A 21,963-nucleotide genomic window follows, 5' to 3' on the forward strand; every position below is an offset into this window, starting at 1 on the left:
CATTTTAAATTCAAAAGACGTGAATTGGAAAAAAAACAAATTTTATAACATAAAATTAATTGAAATGATGTTGTCATTCATGAACTCAAATCAATTCCTCTCTATACATTTTGCAATGTACAACGATTTAAATACGAGACACCAACATTTTATTGCTATAATGGAGAAATTAAACTTTCTTAAAGCAAATATTATATGAATTGCTTAATTTGTCTACGTCTCAACTTGAGGAGATAATCAAGTTCAGAAATAATATATGAGCATAGAATAGTATTTTCTCTTTCACTTATTTTTAGATTCATTTGGACAAAAACTTAGCTTCGTCAAGAAAAGGAGTTCACATTTAGAGTCGAACAACATATATATCATGATCTTCCATCACTTCTATTAGAACACTATCAAATATACTTCCAATTATATTTTTATGCTACTGAAAACGAAGTTCAAAATAGGATGAAGATACTACAAGATGAGGACTTGATGAGTCAATTCCATAAAAGTTAACGATGTGTCCTGTTGGAGGCAAATTGTCACCTGCCACGTGTCAACACCGTAAAGATATTTTAATTGAAGGTTGTTTTTTATTATAATAATTTGTGCAAGTTTCTTCAGGTGGGGATATACATGTCAAGTTGAGCTGGTCATTCTTTATCACAAGTCAAGCTAAATGTTCAGGTCGACTTAAGTGCACATATCTAGAGAAGCGTTGAATAACACACTAAGTCCGACAACACGCCGCGTTTTATGGACAATCGGATGACCGTTAGCCCCATGTCGGGACTCCTGTCGAATTTCATCCCTATAAATAGGAATGCTTGTCCTCTATGCAAGGTATGCGAATCTATTTTCATTCAGAGAGTTAGATCAGACAGAGACTAACTTGCTTGTCGGAGTGTCAACCTTATTTTTCAGGTTCTTAGAAGGACAAGGGAGATCATACCGCACAATCTAACTTACATGGATTCCGAGCTTTGTCAATTTTGGATCAAACAGGTCCTATAAAAAAATACTCGCATGATCAAATCTTTAGATCCTTGAAGGAAATTACGTCATTCAAAGACATTAAGATACATATTGCAAGTAATGTCAGAATTGAACAACGAGTTTATAACATGCCCACTACAAATTCTGTAATATGGATTTAAGTAAACAAAGAAAATGTACCATTTAAGAGCTAGAAACATGGTGGTCCACGCATATTCTAGAAATCAACACATAAAATATTATTTTAGTTGTTATGACTCACTATAATATCCATTCTTGAAATGAAATTCTCCAATTAGATTTGATGAATTATAATCAAGACACTCCAACTCTTGGAAGAAATCGTTCAAAGAGAATGACAAGGTATCGTACCACAATTTCTATATTTTTGGTAATGTACTAAATGTTTATGTCTTTCTTTATCAAGAAACAAAATTCTTTACATATTTTAGTTTTATCGCATAATTTATTGATAACTATATCGAAGAAACGACATAAACAAATTTCATGTAGATCGTATTATTGTTTCAAGTTTCAAATAAATCAACCCCACAAAATCTTCTTTTGGCCCAAAGATCGTTCCAACAATATGTAGTTGATATGTATATAAATAATATAATAAGGTTGATTGCTTTAGAACACAAAAATCTCATATAAGATTGATTTATACCGAAGGTTGATAGATGTGGTTAATGCATGAAAAACGAGAGGTGATAAAATAGAAAATAGAATACTATTGTATGGTTATTTTGTGAAGGTTGAAGAGATATAAGATAAAGATACTTAGATGCAATAGCCTTTGTACCGAGATTTGAAAAACTTTATATCTTTAGTACAATGACATGCAATTTGTATTGGAAAGAAATTTATGACAAGCTTCTACCATGACAACATCTACAAGATAAACCGGATCTCACTTCTCAAGTTTCCACATATGCTCATGTTAACGTATAATTTGAAAATAAATGATTGTCACATGCCCATATTTTAATTATTTTTCAAAATGGTACAAAATAAAAAATTATGATCAATATGATAACTACCGTTTTGCTGAAATTCCAAAAGTGATGAAAAACTCTTCTCGATGAGTTAGTAATCAAACCCACGCTTCATCGACCATGCAGAAAATTGGAAAAAAAATATATAGTAGATGTATGGTTAATGGAAAATATAGGTTCCACTATCGAAGACCTTAATTATAATTTGAAAACGAGGTAAGAAAATGCATATCTAATATATGAAAGAAGAAGTGATAAAACACAAGTAGGAGATTTTGTTTAAATATATTTTTAAAAAGGAAATACATAAATAAAGTAGTTTTGAAACAGATTCCAAATGTGAGGTAGCTAAATCGCTACAATTGGCGCAATTTAAATGAATAGTGTACATTGTAGGCGATTTCAGCCCGTTGGAGGGTAAAAAGTTACTTGCCACCTGAAGATCTAGGAAAGATTGGTATGCAAGATCTTTTCCCACAATCTTGGAAACATGAATTGGCCGACCTTGACCAACTGTGACCTGATAACTCGGTCAAATCCCTACTAGTTTTTATGACTTGATAACTCGGCCAAATTTATGATGATTGACGGAAACACCATATGTTGAGATAAAAGTCCAACCTATAGTAACCATCTAATTTATTGGCCAACGGCCTACTAGAGTGGTTATGTTGGTTCCACCACCTAACATTTTGTAAATAACAACACCACTCTGACATCAGGTACGCAACAATTCATTGACTTGAGACTTAACATCTACATCTTGAGCATTGGTTGCTTCTTTTGTGTAGGTCTTTCTCACCAAGCTCAATCTGGAAGCTCAGTCATTCCTGATCTTACCAATTCATGAGTTAGATCATAATCCACCATAAACACGACCTAATTCGCATACGTAAGGCACGATTTCAGCCTAAATCGCATGCGTTGGGCATGATTTTAGTCCAAATCGCATTCGTTTAATGCAATTTCAAGCATTTGTGGACGCGTAGTGGGAACATTTACGTGCTTTTACTTTTTTTTTTTGTTTATCACGCCTAAAGACGGAGGAGGAGCATGTGAAGGAGGGACTCATATATGTTTTAATGTTTGGATTTTTTTTAAAACAATACATCATGTCTAAATATATTTTATTAAAATTTTATTCGTGTCATTTAAGAAGATCAATATTTTTAGATTTACCTGCTTTTAATTTTTTTTTATCCTGCCTAAATCACACGGACATAAATATTGTGATTATGCAAATATAATATTTACAATAATCAATTGACATTCTATTCCCCTAAGAATTAGAAATAGATTGATTTATGAAAAAAAATGACAAGGAGGCAGGATTAGATAAAATTCGACAAAATGGAAGAAAATTAAAATCCAAAATTTGAAAATCCTCGACAGTGTTACATAGTCTGCCGATCAAAAAATCAAGTATATATATGTATATATGTGTATATGTGTTGATGATAATTTAATTATAGTTTTAAGTTATTAGGATAATATTATTATTAATGTCACTCAATAGTTTTAACTCAATTCATGTGGAAGGTTTTATTTCAAGTTCTAAACTATTATTAGAAATAAGGTAATGAACGAGGAAGGAATGCAAGTGAACAAAGTAAATTATAAATTTACCAATAAAATTAATCATCACTATTTAATTAAAAAAGAGAAGAGAAAATAAGAAAGAAAACAAAATAAATAAATAAGCATTAGTGCCAGCATTAAACCTAAAACACGCACCTTCAGCAAATCGCACCTATGTGGCTAACCATCGAGTCAAACTGACTAAAATCGTTGGTTCAACAATTGAGTCAAAGCGACTTTCTCATATTCCTTTGTCATTTAATCGGTTCGACTTTGGTTTATGTGTGTGCCATGAAATGTTTCATGCAAATTAGTTGAGAACTCTAATGATATTTTTGTACCTTTATGGTCTACTTTCTATTTTGCAATTGCCATGATCAAATCTTTCAAAACATCTTATTTGGAAAGATCTGGGAAAGTTGGGGATTTTTTTATCCCTTCAATGTCAGATCCTTCAAGTTACCTCTCGATTCTAAGAATACAATTAAACTTTTAAAAAAAATGTCTAATGACTACTATCACTTAATGTAAGTGTGGAATTGTTAACGAAGATTAACATTTGTATTTATTATTTGAGAGTTGAGTTTGAAAAAAAATAATTCTTGACGTCAAGTAATAAATTTCTATATTAATGTATGGGTTTAAACTTCAGCTACTCCATCCATCGATTAATGCTAGAGATTGAATAAGCATAATTCTCTGTTTTTTATTTTGCATGTCAAGTTAATTCTACATCAATGGGAGAATATGTTAGATGGAATAATTTCTTAGATGTATTACCACATCCCTAAGGATTAGGACCACTTTTTACTAATCAGTTGAATCTTTTTGGTCAAAAACGTGATTCAAATGATCAATTATTTAGTACATCCGAGGGAGAAGGAACTCGATTACTACAAAAATAAATAACATTTCTTGCAACGCTCATGGGAATGTCATTTATTAATTAATTTTCTTTTGGAAGATTGATAAATGTTATTTTTCATCATGAATCGTGCTTTAGACATCCAACAAATATCTAAAGTCAGTTGTAGTATCAGAGCCTGGAGTTACTTTTTCCAAAAGAGAACCAGATGACGAATGCTTGATATATGCAAATGATGGTTTGTAGGATGCTGTCTCAAGTGACTTGGCCTCTGAGGTAGCTTGTGAATGACTTCAAGAAGAAAGGACTGCTACTACTATGACGATAGACCTCAATACAGTGCCTTAAATAGAAGAATGAACCTGAATATCTTAAAACCCTCTAGAACTACACTGGCTACTACGTCCTTACTTACTCGACTTACTTTGGAGCAAAAAGGCAACGATAAACTCAATATCATAATTATTGAGCTAAAGAAAATATGAGCAGAAAAATTGAAGTGGTTAAGGTTAATCAAGTGTATGGAACGACTAGGGAGTAGCACAGTCTTTTCTTTTCTTTTTTTAGTACAACATGTGGTGGTGAGAGATCGAACTCACAACGTGTTGATTTGAGACATATGCCAATTATTGCTGAGCTATGCTCGTTTTGGCAAGTAGCACAGCCTTTTCAGTAGACTTTATTCGACAAGAATTCTCTCATAAGTAAAGAATATAGTCAATACGTAAGTCAATAGTCATTTCAATTTTAATGTATTTCTTTTTAGGCATAATGTATTTATTTTTATTATTAAAACAAACTTTTATTTGTATGATTTTTAATTACACACATTAAATTAGGGCGGGCTATAAGAATGTTTCATGCTAAAATCAATTTAAGAGGTCAAAGTTTCAATTGGTTGACTTTTAAGTTAATTACTCAAGTCGTTCAACTGGTACTTTGTATTGTAATTTTAATCACATATAATTTTCATTAATACATGTATTAAAACATGAAGTGTGTTTTACAATTGGGGAGTACATAGCATGGGTATTACACACCAAAGTTTATGTGATATATAATAACCCATTGGATCCGAAGCACCATAATTATCGATAAGGTACAAATTTTATGTTAATGCTTGTTTAATAGTTATTATTATTTTTGGTCTTTTATAATATTTTATAAATATCATATTTACTTATTTGTTTGTATTTGATGAGACACGAGTCATATAGCCAAGCAGAGATTGGCCAAGATCTGAGTTGAAATGTATGATTTCATCTGACAATTCATATTATGCATATTTTTGTACAAAAATTTGCATGTGTTCATTAGATTTCTATTATATTTATGAGCATGTTTAAGTTAAGGTTACTTTTTTGGCCATAAATTTTATATATAAATTAATGAAGATCTATTTAAATTCATTGTAAAATTGTATTTTTTTTTCATGATCATGTGGTTGAAGATGTTAGACTTTAATTATAGTTGTGAATTTTGTTATGAAATGAAAATGTAGTTGAAGTTATTTTACCAGTTTTGTGTAAACGTGTAGTTGAAGATTGCTATCTAATTTTGTGCAAATATGTAGTTAGAGATTACTTGCTAGTTTTAATTTAATGTGCAATATGACGTTTATTAGTAAGTCTTATGTGAATGTATATTGAGATTCACGCTACAAAAAAGTTAGCTTTTAATATCAGTTCTAAATTAATATCAGATATGAAAGATGTTGGTTCACAATCGACATTGATCTGCGTGTCATCATACTCTAAAATGTTGGTTACTAAACGATGTTGGTTGTAAACCGACATCAATTTAATCGTCATTGTTGGTCTATGATGATTAGGGGTGAGCAAACATCCCCGAAAAACCAATCCAACCTATTGAAACTGACCAGACTGACATCAGTTGGTCGATTTAGTTGATAGTATGGTTGGAGTCGATTTTACAATATGCAAAACCGATATGTCGATTGGTCGGAGTGGTCAGAAAATCTATTTTTTCCGACTGACCGACCGAAAAAAAAAGGTAAGAAATGACAGCAGTTCCCAATAAAGCAACCACTTGTTTTATTTTTTGTTTTAAGACTTTTTTATTTTTTTCCGTTTTCATTTTACTTTTTAGGTTTTTAAGTTTCTTTTATTAATGTTTCTTAGCTTTCCAATGTTTTTACTTTTTCATCTTTTCTTCACTTTTCTTCTTATTTTACTTTTCTCCATTTTTCTTCTTTTCTTTAAACCAACAAATCAAACTCCCTTTTCTCCATTTCGAGTTCAAGTGTTTTAACTAAATCAACCGACTAAACCAAGGCCATTTCGATCCGTGCAAGAGCGTTTTAAAGAAAGGTCAGTATCCTAAAATTGAAACCGACTAGGTCAGTTTTCGACGTTGGTTTTAGCCTAAAACAGAGCCAATTGACCCATGGTCAATCCTAATCATGGTTCCAAATTTCGAACGATATGTCGACGTGTTGAGTTGCTCGCCATCGACATGTGGGGGAAAAGTCGTTTTTCACCCAATGTCGTTGACATGTCGACTCAAATATCTTTTTTTTTTATTAGTATTTCGCGAGAATATTACATTACAAATATATATGAATGTAGAAATAAATATTTAATCTAGGTTTACTAATGTCATACTAAACTATGCTCTTTTGATATCAACAATTATGGTTAGTAACAAAATAGAAAGAAACAAAATATAAAGCTGTGTTATTTCTCATTGTTCAAGAATACTTGGTCCTTTAAAATCTTAGAATTTGATAAAAAAAAAAAACTATTTTATTTTAGATCAACAATGATAGAAGCCTTTCTAAAACAATGATGGTTTATCAAATAATTGTATTTCTCAAAAATTATAAATGAAAAAGAAACGAGAAATAAAAAACAAGAAAATAAGAAACAAAAAAGGTATAAAATGCGTCCAAAATAACCTTCTACAGGTTACATTTAAACGACTCTATTGTTTCCATTATTTATTTTGTCGTGTGTGTGTGGTGCTGTACTTGTTTCTTTATTTCATCTAAAAGAAGGAAACGTAGGATGTCGATTTGAAATCAACTCCATTAATAACTCCCTATAGTCTGCCATAACACACTACATTTATAAACACATCGTAATCAAGGTAGCTACAAATACCAGAATCACAAATTAAAAAACACAGCTCACCTTTCAAAATTATAAGCTAAATTTTAAATAACAGAAAAGAAAAAAAATAGAATGGTTACCTATCTGGAACAGAGTCTTTCCATCCTCATGTCTCTTTATAAACACCCCCAAGACAAGGAACCACAATTCAAAAAATTCCCAACGTTCTATTTTTCATTAAAGAAATGATGAGTTCATCATCATCTTCCTCAATCCTTACATTTTTCTCTGTCATTTTAATTTTGTCGCCATGGGTGTCTACTTGTTGTTTTGCTGAATGGATCTTTCTCCAATGTCTATCCAGCAACGGGCAGCCAAATTTCCCCATCTCTGAAGCCATCTTCACCCCCAACAATTCTTCGTTCTTACCAACTCTCAATTTCTACATCAGAAACCCTCGATTTCAAAACCCCCAAACCCCAAAGCCACTTGCCATTATCGCGGCGAAACACGAATCTCATGTCCAAGCAACTATTATTTGTGCCAAACGCGTTGGTCTACACATCAGAATCCGCAGCGGCGGCCATGATTACGAAGGCCTCTCGTACATCTCCCAACAGCCATTCATCGTCCTCGACCTATTCAATCTACGAGCCATTAATGTTAATATCGCAGACCAAAGCGCTTGGGTTCAAGCAGGGGCCACCATGGGGGAACTTTACTACGCTATTGCTAAGAGGAGCGGAGTCCACGCCTTCCCTGGAGGTGTTTGCCCGACGATGGGCGCTGGTGGACATATTTCAGGAGGCGGGTATGGCAATTTAATGAGAAAATTTGGGCTCTCCGTGGACAACATTGTGGATGCACAAATTGTAAATGTACATGGTCATATTCTAAACCGAAAACAAATGGGAGAGGATTTGTTCTGGGCCATTAGAGGAGGGGGAGGAGGGAGCTTTGGAGTCATTCTCTCATGGAAGATAAAGCTAGTTCCAGTCCCTTCAATAGTTACAGTGTTTAATGTTGGCAGAACCATAGAAGAAGGAGCAGCGGATGTCGTTTGGCAATGGCTGCAAGTTGCAGACAAGCTGGATGAGAATTTGTTCATAAGACTAATGCTACGCGCTTCCAAAGGGAAGAATAAGGGGGAGATGACAGGGAAGGCGTCATTGGTGGGTTTGTATCTTGGGCCAGCGGAGAAACTTTTGGGGATTGTGAATCAGAACATATCCAGTTTGAGACTGCAGAAACAGGAGTGTAGTGAAATTAGTTGGATTCAATCTGTTCTGTTTTGGTTTAATTTCCCAAATGGGACGGCCCCAGAGGCCTTACTAAGCAGGGAAATCCCATCTTTGCCCTTTCTCAAACGAAAATCGGACTACGTGAGAGAACCCATTTCGAGAGAAGGGATAGAAGCAATCTGGAAGGCGGTTATTGAAATTAAGGAAGTGGGTCTCGTTTGGAACCCTTATGGAGGGAGGATGAGCCAGATTTCAGAGGCAGCGACGCCATTTCCACACAGAGTAGGAGTAAAATTCAAACTCCAGTACTCTGCGAACTGGAAGGAAGGGGGCGATGAAGTGGCTGAGGAGAATATTGCATTGGTGAGACGATTGTACGAAGTGATGACGCCTTATGTGTCGAAGAATCCGAGAGAGGCGTTCTTGAATTACAGGGATATCGACGTGGGGAGCACCGCCCATTGGAGCATGGAGGAAGGTAGGGTTTACGGGGCGAAGTATTTTAAGGGGAATTTTGAGAGATTGGTGAGCGTGAAGACGAAGGTTGATCCTGAAAATTTCTTCAGAAATGAACAGAGTATCCCTACTCGTTGATGTTGTGAGTGAATTGATACGAACGTCTAATAATATTGTATCTTGGGCTTCTAATTATGGTTTTGTTATGTATTTGAGCAAATTCGTTGGCCTGGCACAGCTTTGAATTCTTGATTTTCTACAACTTGTGTTACTAATCAATGCAAAACCTTATCATTGAATGTTAATTTACAATTATTAACGGCATTCTTTAGTTGGTTGTTGTGGGATCGAATCATACTTTGTGATTGATCCATTAATCTATATATATTCGAATCAAACATTAAAGAAAGTCAAGATAATTGGCCTGAAACCCCTGTCCATCGCCAAGGGCAAACCTTCTTGAATTGCCAATGCTTCGTCATAAGACCGAACCACAATAGAGAAGGAATTTCACTACACGGCCGTTATTATTGCCAATAACAACTCTCAAACTGCACATAAAGAAGCCGAAAGAAAAGAGACGTTTGTATTTACCTTGTAACACTCAACCAAAGGAGGCTGCCATTTGCAAGAGGATCTCGACCATTGAGGACTCGAAGGCACAAATTGAAGGGAAGTAGGTGGTTGGTATAATTCTCAGTCCAACTACCGAAAGAACCAAATAGGAATTTATTGATCCGTTAAATTATATTTAAATTTATGTTAATAGGAAAGCGAAAATAATTAGAAAATGGATGTTTACTAAATAAACGTGAATGCTTTTTTTTTTTTAAATGTGTTTGTTCAAATATTGTTGGGTCACATTGAGATAACCAATAATTTTATTCAGTAATATGTAATTAGGTAACATATCACAATTATTTCAAAGTTTACTATTAAACATAATTACAATAACTTTATAAAATATAAAATTGTATGAATAGTTGTACTAAAAAAAATATGTACGAATAGTTTTATATTTTTGTTTTATATAATGGTTTTGTATTATTGAATGGAAAAGAACCAAGGAGATTTGTCCACGACATCCTCAGAGGAATAGGGGTTGATGACTCCATGGACGCTACTAATGTAAGTGAAAGCACAAGACGAATCAAACAACGCCTATTTTTTGTTCTCCTTATTGACTTCCAATATTTTTGCTGATTTTCTTTCGTATAAGTAACTTCTTTTTTTTTTTTTTTTGGTATATATATATATAGAAATCGTTTCTTTTTTCCATAGAAATGTTGGAAACGAAGCGTAAAAAATGAAAGGGGTAATGAACCGTGAACGTGTGTCCTGGAATTGTATCGAATTAATTAGAGTTCGTTTGATAATGATTTCTTTTTTCGGTTTTTTGTTTTTTCTATTTTTAGTTTTTGCTTTCTATTTTATGATTTTAAAAAACAAAAACCATGTATGATTTATAATATTTTTGTTTTTTTGTTTTTAAAAAAGAGAAATCAAATATGTTAAATGAATTGTGATGAGAAATATCGTTAATACTTTGGATTTAATTTGTAGTTTCTTTTGATACATATGATCGTAATTAATGAATAAATTTTCACAACGTTTTTTGTTTTGTTTTTCTTTTTGGTTTTTTAAATCCAGACGTTTATTATTTCAAAGAAAAATCTTTTTTAATGAATTCATGTGTTTATTTTTTAAATATTTCATGAATATATAAATATTATTATTACTTTTTTAATATATACGTTAATATTCGTGATTGGGCTAGTTCAAATTCCCACTTTGGGTGATGAGTAGAATTGGTTGATAGATATAACCAATTTGGTCCTAAAATTTGGTTCAATCTCATTTTCTCATATTCCGAGAGTTTGAAAACATCCATCTCATATGTTAGTAAAATTTGGGCTCAATCATTCGAACTCTTTCTTATGGTCCAACATACCGCATTTCTTTTATGGCTCATTAATCTTGGTTTTTTTTAGTACAATATGTGGTGTCACTTTGACAGCTCATTAATATTGTTGGGGGTGAATCCCTTTCAACTCTGGCCCACGTTCCATCAAGTTGATTAATTTTAATGAAGGCACTAAGTTCTTTATTTACTAAACTATGCTTGAATTGACATTTTCTTTCTAGCTTTTGTCAATGGTAATTTTTAACTGAGCATAGCTCTTCAGAGGATCGAAATTAAATCTCTGATCACGAATGTTATTTAACTAAAAAGGAAGAAAAAATTATGATTTTTAAACTTTTCTCCATTTTGTATTTTCTTTTTCTATTTGATAATATATACAAAGTAGAAAGTACAAACTTTTCTCCCTTATCTAATTGTTCTATAAAAAAGACTGAAAAATATTGTCTAACTACGAATTCTAAGAGATTCAAATATGTTAAAAGGCGATATTGATTAAATTAGATTACAAAAAACCTTTAGATTAAAAAAACCTTAGAACCACAACAACCATTTTATAAAATACCAGCATTGGTGCATGAGTTTTCCTTAGTTTAAGTTGCTTGGCACGAAATCTTCACAAATCCTAATGAGTCATCTCCATAAGAGTTAGACTCTAGCAATCTAGAAGAATACTAGGATCAATCACATTCAACCAATAAAAACTTTCTCGATGCAAAAATCTTTGTTTCGTCTCGGCTCCTGTAAAAGTAACCTTATAATTATCTATGATGTTTTTGTTTTTTTTTTGTTATTATTAGTATTTCGCGAGAATATTACATTACAAATATATATGAATGTAGAAATAATGAATATTTAATCTAGGTTTACTAATGTCATACTAAACTATGCTCTTTTGATATCAACAATTATGGTTAGTAACAAAATAGAAAGAAACAAAATATAAAGATGTGTTATTTCTCATTGTTCAAGAATACTGGGTCCTTTAAAATCTTAGAATTTGATAAAAAAAACCTATACTATTTTAGATCAACAATGATAGAAGCCTTTCTAAAACAATGATGGTTTATCAAATAATTGTATTTCTCAAAAATTATAAATGAAAAAGAAACGAGAAATAAAAAACAAGAAAATAAGAAACAAAAAAGGTATAAAATGCGTCCAAAATAACCTTCTACAGGTTACATTTAAACGACTCTATTGTTTCCATTATTTATTTTGTCGTGTGTGTGTGGTGCTGTACTTGTTTCTTTATTTCATCTAAAAGAAGGAAACGTAGGATGTCGATTTGAAATCAACTCCATTAATAACTCCCTATAGTCTGCCATAACACACTACATTTATAAACACATCGTAATCAAGGTAGCTACAAATACCAGAATCACAAATTAAAAAACACAGCTCACCTTTCAAAATTATAAGCTAAATTTTAAATAACAGAAAAGAAAAAAAATAGAATGGTTACCTATCTGGAACAGAGTCTTTCCATCCTCATGTCTCTTTATAAACACCCCCAAGACAAGGAACCACAATTCAAAAAATTCCCAACGTTCTATTTTTCATTAAAGAAATGATGAGTTCATCATCATCTTCCTCAATCCTTACATTTTTCTCTGTCATTTTAATTTTGTCGCCATGGGTGTCTACTTGTTGTTTTGCTGAATGGATCTTTCTCCAATGTCTATCCAGCAACGGGCAGCCAAATTTCCCCATCTCTGAAGCCATCTTCACCCCCAACAATTCTTCGTTCTTACCAACTCTCAATTTCTACATCAGAAACCCTCGATTTCAAAACCCCCAAACCCCAAAGCCACTTGCCATTATCGCGGCGAAACACGAATCTCATGTCCAAGCAACTATTATTTGTGCCAAACGCGTTGGTCTACACATCAGAATCCGCAGCGGCGGCCATGATTACGAAGGCCTCTCCTACATCTCCCAACAGCCATTCATCGTCCTCGACCTATTCAATCTACGAGCCATTAATGTTAATATCGCAGACCAAAGCGCTTGGGTTCAAGCAGGGGCCACCATGGGGGAACTTTACTACGCTATTGCTAAGAGGAGCGGAGTCCACGCCTTCCCTGGAGGTGTTTGCCCGACGATGGGCGCTGGTGGACATATTTCAGGAGGCGGGTATGGCAATTTAATGAGAAAATTTGGGCTCTCCGTGGACAACATTGTGGATGCACAAATTGTAAATGTACATGGTCATATTCTAAACCGAAAACAAATGGGAGAGGATTTGTTCTGGGCCATTAGAGGAGGGGGAGGAGGGAGCTTTGGAGTCATTCTCTCATGGAAGATAAAGCTAGTTCCAGTCCCTTCAATAGTTACAGTGTTTAATGTTGGCAGAACCATAGAAGAAGGAGCAGCGGATGTCGTTTGGCAATGGCTGCAAGTTGCAGACAAGCTGGATGAGAATTTGTTCATAAGACTAATGCTACGCGCTTCCAAAGGGAAGAATAAGGGGGAGATGACAGGGAAGGCGTCATTGGTGGGTTTGTATCTTGGGCCAGCGGAGAAACTTTTGGGGATTGTGAATCAGAACATATCCAGTTTGAGACTGCAGAAACAGGAGTGTAGTGAAATTAGTTGGATTCAATCTGTTCTGTTTTGGTTTAATTTCCCAAATGGGACGGCCCCAGAGGCCTTACTAAGCAGGGAAATCCCATCTTTGCCCTTTCTCAAACGGAAATCGGACTACGTGAGAGAACCCATTTCGAGAGAAGGGATAGAAGCAATCTGGAAGGCGGTTATTGAAATTAAGGAAGTGGGTCTCGTTTGGAACCCTTATGGAGGGAGGATGAGCCAGATTTCAGAGGCAGCGACGCCATTTCCACACAGAGCAGGAGTAAAATTCAAACTCCAGTACTCTGCGAACTGGAAGGAAGGGGGCGATGAAGTGGCTGAGGAGAATATTGCATTGGTGAGACGATTGTACGAAGTGATGACGCCTTATGTGTCGAAGAATCCGAGAGAGGCGTTCTTGAATTACAGGGATATCGACGTGGGGAGCACCGCCCATTGGAGCATGGAGGAAGGTAGGGTTTACGGGGCGAAGTATTTTAAGGGGAATTTTGAGAGATTGGTGAGCGTGAAGACGAAGGTTGATCCTGAAAATTTCTTCAGAAATGAACAGAGTATCCCTACTCGTTGATGTTGTGAGTGAATTGATAGGAACGTCTAATAATATTGTATCTTGGGCTTCTAATTATGGTTTTGTTATGTATTTGAGCAAATTAGTTGGCCTGGCACAGCTTTGAATTCTTGATTTTCTACAACTTGTGTTACTAATCAATGCAAAACCTTATCATTGAATGTTAATTTACAATTATTAACGGCATTCTTTAGTTGGTTGTTGTGGGATCGAATCATAATTTGTGATTGATCCATTAATCTATATATATTCGAATCAAACATTAAAGAAAGTCAAGATAATTGGCCTGAAACCCCTGTCCATCGCCAAGGGCAAACCTTCTTGAATTGCCAATGCTTCGTCATAAGACCGAACCACAATAGAGAAGGAATTTCACTACACGGCCGTTATTATTGCCAATAACAACTCTCAAACTGCACATAAAGAAGCCGAAAGAAAAGAGACGTTTGTATTTACCTTGTAACACTCAACCAAAGGAGGCTGCCATTTGCAAGAGGATCTCGACCATTGAGGACTCGAAGGCACAAATTGAAGGGAAGTAGGTGGTTGGTATAATTCTCAGTCCAACTACCGAAAGAACCAAATAGGAATTTATTGATCCGTTAAATTATATTTAAATTTATGTTAATAGGAAAGCGAAAATAATTAGAAAATGGATGTTTACTAAATAAACGTGAATGCTTTTTTTTTTAAATGTGTTTGTTCAAATATTGTTGGGTCACATTGAGATAACCAATAATTTTATTCAGTAATATGTAATTAGGTAACATATCACAATTATTTCAAAGTTTACTATTAAACATAATTACAATAACTTTATAAAATATAAAATTGTATGAATAGTTGTACTAAAAAAAATATGTACGAATAGTTTTATATTTTTGTTTTATATAATGGTTTTGTATTATTGAATGGAAAAGAACCAAGGAGATTTGTCCACGACATCCTCAGAGGAATAGGGGTTGATGACTCGATGGACGCTACTAATGTAAGTGAAAGCACAAGACGAATCAAACAAGGCCTATTTTTTGTTCTCCTTATTGACTTCCAATATTTTTGCTGATTTTCTTTCGTATAAGTAACTTCTTTTTTTTTTTTTTTGGTATATATATATATAGAAATCGTTTCTTTTTTCCATAGAAATGTTGGAAACGAAGCGTAAAAAATGAAAGGGGTAATGAACCGTGAACGTGTGTCCTGGAATTGTATCGAATTAATTAGAGTTCGTTTGATAATGATTTCTTTTTTCGGTTTTTTGTTTTTTCTATTTTTAGTTTTTGCTTTCTATTTTATGATTTTAAAAAACAAAAACCATGTATGATTTATAATATTTTTGTTTTTTTGTTTTTAAAAAAGAGAAATCAAATATGTTAAATGAATTGTGATGAGAAATATCGTTAATACTTTGGATTTAATTTGTAGTTTCTTTTGATACATATGATCGTAATTAATGAATAAATTTTCACAACGTTTTTTGTTTTGTTTTTCTTTTTGGTTTTTTAAATCCAGACGTTTATTATTTCAAAGAAAAATCTTTTTTAATGAATTCATGTGTTTATTTTTTAAATATTTCATGAATATATAAATATTATTATTACTTTTTTAATATATACGTTAATATTCGTGATTGGGCTAGTTCAAATTCCCACTTTGGGTGATGAGTAGAATTGGTTGATAGATATAACCAATTTGGTCCTAAAATTTGGTTCAATCTCATTTTCTCATATTCCGAGAGTTTGAAAACATCCATCTCATATGTTAGTAAAATTTGGGCTCAATCATTCGAACTCTTTCTTATGGTCCAACATACCGCATTTCTTTTATGGCTCATTAATCTTGGTTTTTTTTAGTACAATATGTGCTGTCGCTTTGACAGCTCATTAATATTGTTGGGGGTGAATCCCTTTCAACTCTGGCCCACGTTCCATCAAGTTGATTAATTTTAATGAAGGCACTAAGTTCTTTATTTACTAAACTATGCTTGAATTGACATTTTCTTTCTAGCTTTTGTCAATGGTAATTTTTAACTGAGCATAGCTCTTCAGAGGATCGAAATTAAATCTCTGATCACGAATGTTATTTAACTAAAAAGGAAGAAAAAATTATGATTTTTAAACTTTTCTCCATTTTGTATTTTCTTTTTCTATTTGATAATATATACAAAGTAGAAAGTACAAACTTTTCTCCCTTATCTAATTGTTCTATAAAAAAGACTGAAAAATATTGTCTAACTACGAATTCTAAGAGATTCAAATATGTTAAAAGGCGATATTGATTAAATTAGATTACAAAAAACCTTTAGATTAAAAAAACCTTAGAACCACAACAACCATTTTATAAAATACCAGCATTGGTGCATGAGTTTTCCTTAGTTTAAGTTGCTTGGCACGAAATCTTCACAAATCCTAATGAGTCATCTCCATAAGAGTTAGACTCTAGCAATCTAGAAGAATACTAGGATCAATCACATTCAACCAATAAAAACTTTCTCGATGCAAAAATCTTTGTTTCGTCTCGGCTCCTGTAAAAGTAACCTTATAATTATCTATGATGTTTTTGTTTTTTTTTTGTTATTATTAGTATTTCGCGAGAATATTACATTACAAATATATATGAATGTAGAAATAATGAATATTTAATCTAGGTTTACTAATGTCATACTAAACTATGCTCTTTTGATATCAACAATTATGGTTAGTAACAAAATGGAAAGAAACAAAATATAAAGATGTGTTATTTCTCATTGTTCAAGAATACTGGGTCCTTTAAAATCTTAGAATTTGATAAAAAAAACCTATACTATTTTAGATCAACAATGATAGAAGCCTTTCTAAAACAATGATGGTTTATCAAATAATTGTATTTCTCAAAAATTATAAATGAAAAAGAAACGAGAAATAAAAAACAAGAAAATAAGAAACAAAAAAGGTATAAAATGCGTCCAAAATAACCTTCTACAGGTTACATTTAAACGACTCTATTGTTTCCATTATTTATTTTGTCGTGTGTGTGTGGTGTGTACTTGTTTCTTTATTTCATCTAAAAGAAGGAAACGTAGGATGTCGATTTGAAATCAACTCCATTAATAACTCGCTATAGTCTGCCATAACACACTACATTTATAAACACATCGTAATCAAGGTAGCTACAAATACCAGAATCACAAATTAAAAAACACAGCTCACCTTTCAAAATTATAAGCTAAATTTTAAATAACAGAAAAGAAAAAAAATAGAATGGTTACCTATCTGGAACAGAGTCTTTCCATCCTCATGTCTCTTTATAAACACCCCCAAGACAAGGAACCACAATTCAAAAAATTCCCAACGTTCTATTTTTCATTAAAGAAATGATGAGTTCATCATCATCTTCCTCAATCCTTACATTTTTCTCTGTCATTTTAATTTTGTCGCCATGGGTGTCTACTTGTTGTTTTGCTGAATGGATCTTTCTCCAATGTCTATCCAGCAACGGGCAGCCAAATTTCCCCATCTCTGAAGCCATCTTCACCCCCAACAATTCTTCGTTCTTACCAACTCTCAATTTCTACATCAGAAACCCTCGATTTCAAAACCCCCAAACCCCAAAGCCACTTGCCATTATCGCGGCGAAACACGAATCTCATGTCCAAGCAACTATTATTTGTGCCAAACGCGTTGGTCTACACATCAGAATCCGCAGCGGCGGCCATGATTACGAAGGCCTCTCCTACATCTCCCAACAGCCATTCATCGTCCTCGACCTATTCAATCTACGAGCCATTAATGTTAATATCGCAGACCAAAGCGCTTGGGTTCAAGCAGGGGCCACCATGGGGGAACTTTACTACGCTATTGCTAAGAGGAGCGGAGTCCACGCCTTCCCTGGAGGTGTTTGCCCGACGATGGGCGCTGGTGGACATATTTCAGGAGGCGGGTATGGCAATTTAATGAGAAAATTTGGGCTCTCCGTGGACAACATTGTGGATGCACAAATTGTAAATGTACATGGTCATATTCTAAACCGAAAACAAATGGGAGAGGATTTGTTCTGGGCCATTAGAGGAGGGGGAGGAGGGAGCTTTGGAGTCATTCTCTCATGGAAGATAAAGCTAGTTCCAGTCCCTTCAATAGTTACAGTGTTTAATGTTGGCAGAACCATAGAAGAAGGAGCAGCGGATGTCGTTTGGCAATGGCTGCAAGTTGCAGACAAGCTGGATGAGAATTTGTTCATAAGACTAATGCTACGCGCTTCCAAAGGGAAGAATAAGGGGGAGATGACAGGGAAGGCGTCATTGGTGGGTTTGTATCTTGGGCCAGCGGAGAAACTTTTGGGGATTGTGAATCAGAACATATCCAGTTTGAGACTGCAGAAACAGGAGTGTAGTGAAATTAGTTGGATTCAATCTGTTCTGTTTTGGTTTAATTTCCCAAATGGGACGGCCCCAGAGGCCTTACTAAGCAGGGAAATCCCATCTTTGCCCTTTCTCAAACGGAAATCGGACTACGTGAGAGAACCCATTTCGAGAGAAGGGATAGAAGCAATCTGGAAGGCGGTTATTGAAATTAAGGAAGTGGGTCTCGTTTGGAACCCTTATGGAGGGAGGATGAGCCAGATTTCAGAGGCAGCGACGCCATTTCCACACAGAGCAGGAGTAAAATTCAAACTCCAGTACTCTGCGAACTGGAAGGAAGGGGGCGATGAAGTGGCTGAGGAGAATATTGCATTGGTGAGACGATTGTACGAAGTGATGACGCCTTATGTGTCGAAGAATCCGAGAGAGGCGTTCTTGAATTACAGGGATATCGACGTGGGGAGCACCGCCCATTGGAGCATGGAGGAAGGTAGGGTTTACGGGGCGAAGTATTTTAAGGGGAATTTTGAGAGATTGGTGAGCGTGAAGACGAAGGTTGATCCTGAAAATTTCTTCAGAAATGAACAGAGTATCCCTACTCGTTGATGTTGTGAGTGAATTGATACGAACGTCTAATAATATTGTATCTTGGGCTTCTAATTATGGTTTTGTTATGTATTTGAGCAAATTAGTTGGCCTGGCACAGCTTTGAATTCTTGATTTTCTACAACTTGTGTTACTAATCAATGCAAAACCTTATCATTGAATGTTAATTTACAATTATTAACGGCATTCTTTAGTTGGTTGTTGTGGGATCGAATCATAATTTGTGATTGATCCATTAATCTATATATATTCGAATCAAACATTAAAGAAAGTCAAGATAATTGGCCTGAAACCCCTGTCCATCGCCAAGGGCAAACCTTCTTGAATTGCCAATGCTTCGTCATAAGACCGAACCACAATAGAGAAGGAATTTCACTACACGGCCGTTATTATTGCCAATAACAACTCTCAAACTGCACATAAAGAAGCCGAAAGAAAAGAGACGTTTGTATTTACCTTGTAACACTCAACCAAAGGAGGCTGCCATTTGCAAGAGGATCTCGACCATTGAGGACTCGAAGGCACAAATTGAAGGGAAGTAGGTGGTTGGTATAATTCTCAGTCCAACTACCGAAAGAACCAAATAGGAATTTATTGATCCGTTAAATTATATTTAAATTTATGTTAATAGGAAAGCGAAAATAATTAGAAAATGGATGTTTACTAAATAAACGTGAATGCTTTTTTTTTTAAATGTGTTTGTTCAAATATTGTTGGGTCACATTGAGATAACCAATAATTTTATTCAGTAATATGTAATTAGGTAACATATCACAATTATTTCAAAGTTTACTATTAAACATAATTACAATAACTTTATAAAATATAAAATTGTATGAATAGTTGTACTAAAAAAAATATGTACGAATAGTTTTATATTTTTGTTTTATATAATGGTTTTGTATTATTGAATGGAAAAGAACCAAGGAGATTTGTCCACGACATCCTCAGAGGAATAGGGGTTGATGACTCGATGGACGCTACTAATGTAAGTGAAAGCACAAGACGAATCAAACAAGGCCTATTTTTTGTTCTCCTTATTGACTTCCAATATTTTTGCTGATTTTCTTTCGTATAAGTAACTTCTTTTTTTTTTTTTTTTGGTATATATATATATAGAAATCGTTTCTTTTTTCCATAGAAATGTTGGAAACGAAGCGTAAAAAATGAAAGGGGTAATGAACCGTGAACGTGTGTCCTGGAATTGTATCGAATTAATTAGAGTTCGTTTGATAATGATTTCTTTTTTCGGTTTTTTGTTTTTTCTATTTTTAGTTTTTGCTTTCTATTTTATGATTTTAAAAAACAAAAACCATGTATGATTTATAATATTTTTGTTTTTTTGTTTTTAAAAAAGAGAAATCAAATATGTTAAATGAATTGTGATGAGAAATATCGTTAATACTTTGGATTTAATTTGTAGTTTCTTTTGATACATATGATCGTAATTAATGAATAAATTTTCACAACGTTTTTTGTTTTGTTTTTCTTTTTGGTTTTTTAAATCCAGACGTTTATTATTTCAAAGAAAAATCTTTTTTAATGAATTCATGTGTTTATTTTTTAAATATTTCATGAATATATAAATATTATTATTACTTTTTTAATATATACGTTAATATTCGTGATTGGGCTAGTTCAAATTCCCACTTTGGGTGATGAGTAGAATTGGTTGATAGATATAACCAATTTGGTCCTAAAATTTGGTTCAATCTCATTTTCTCATATTCCGAGAGTTTGAAAACATCCATCTCATATGTTAGTAAAATTTGGGCTCAATCATTCGAACTCTTTCTTATGGTCCAACATACCGCATTTCTTTTATGGCTCATTAATCTTGGTTTTTTTTAGTACAATATGTGCTGTCGCTTTGACAGCTCATTAATATTGTTGGGGGTGAATCCCTTTCAACTCTGGCCCACGTTCCATCAAGTTGATTAATTTTAATGAAGGCACTAAGTTCTTTATTTACTAAACTATGCTTGAATTGACATTTTCTTTCTAGCTTTTGTCAATGGTAATTTTTAACTGAGCATAGCTCTTCAGAGGATCGAAATTAAATCTCTGATCACGAATGTTATTTAACTAAAAAGGAAGAAAAAATTATGATTTTTAAACTTTTCTCCATTTTGTATTTTCTTTTTCTATTTGATAATATATACAAAGTAGAAAGTACAAACTTTTCTCCCTTATCTAATTGTTCTATAAAAAAGACTGAAAAATATTGTCTAACTACGAATTCTAAGAGATTCAAATATGTTAAAAGGCGATATTGATTAAATTAGATTACAAAAAACCTTTAGATTAAAAAAACCTTAGAACCACAACAACCATTTTATAAAATACCAGCATTGGTGCATGAGTTTTCCTTAGTTTAAGTTGCTTGGCACGAAATCTTCACAAATCCTAATGAGTCATCTCCATAAGAGTTAGACTCTAGCAATCTAGAAGAATACTAGGATCAATCACATTCAACCAATAAAAACTTTCTCGATGCAAAAATCTTTGTTTCGTCTCGGCTCCTGTAAAAGTAACCTTATAATTATCTATGATGTTTTTGTTTTTTTTTTGTTATTATTAGTATTTCGCGAGAATATTACATTACAAATATATATGAATGTAGAAATAATGAATATTTAATCTAGGTTTACTAATGTCATACTAAACTATGCTCTTTTGATATCAACAATTATGGTTAGTAACAAAATGGAAAGAAACAAAATATAAAGATGTGTTATTTCTCATTGTTC

General features: G+C 33.5%; 3 pseudogenes; all 3 read left to right on the plus strand.

Moving 5' to 3' along the window:
* Positions 1–7,579: 7,579 nt before the first annotated feature.
* On the plus strand, positions 7,580–9,416 carry LOC111025613 (berberine bridge enzyme-like 14 pseudogene; annotated as a pseudogene).
* Positions 9,417–12,520: 3,104 nt separating this feature from the next.
* On the plus strand, positions 12,521–14,931 carry LOC148210059 (berberine bridge enzyme-like 14 pseudogene; annotated as a pseudogene).
* A 2,370-nt stretch (positions 14,932–17,301) lies between these two features.
* Positions 17,302–19,870, plus strand: LOC148210060 (berberine bridge enzyme-like 14 pseudogene; annotated as a pseudogene).
* The last annotated feature ends 2,093 nt before the right edge of the window (positions 19,871–21,963 follow it).

Source organism: Momordica charantia (genome assembly GCF_013281855.1).
Source record: "Momordica charantia cultivar OHB3-1 chromosome 7 unlocalized genomic scaffold, Mcharantia_2.0 BLBB01000007.1, whole genome shotgun sequence".
Classification (NCBI taxonomy): domain Eukaryota; kingdom Viridiplantae; phylum Streptophyta; class Magnoliopsida; order Cucurbitales; family Cucurbitaceae; genus Momordica; species Momordica charantia.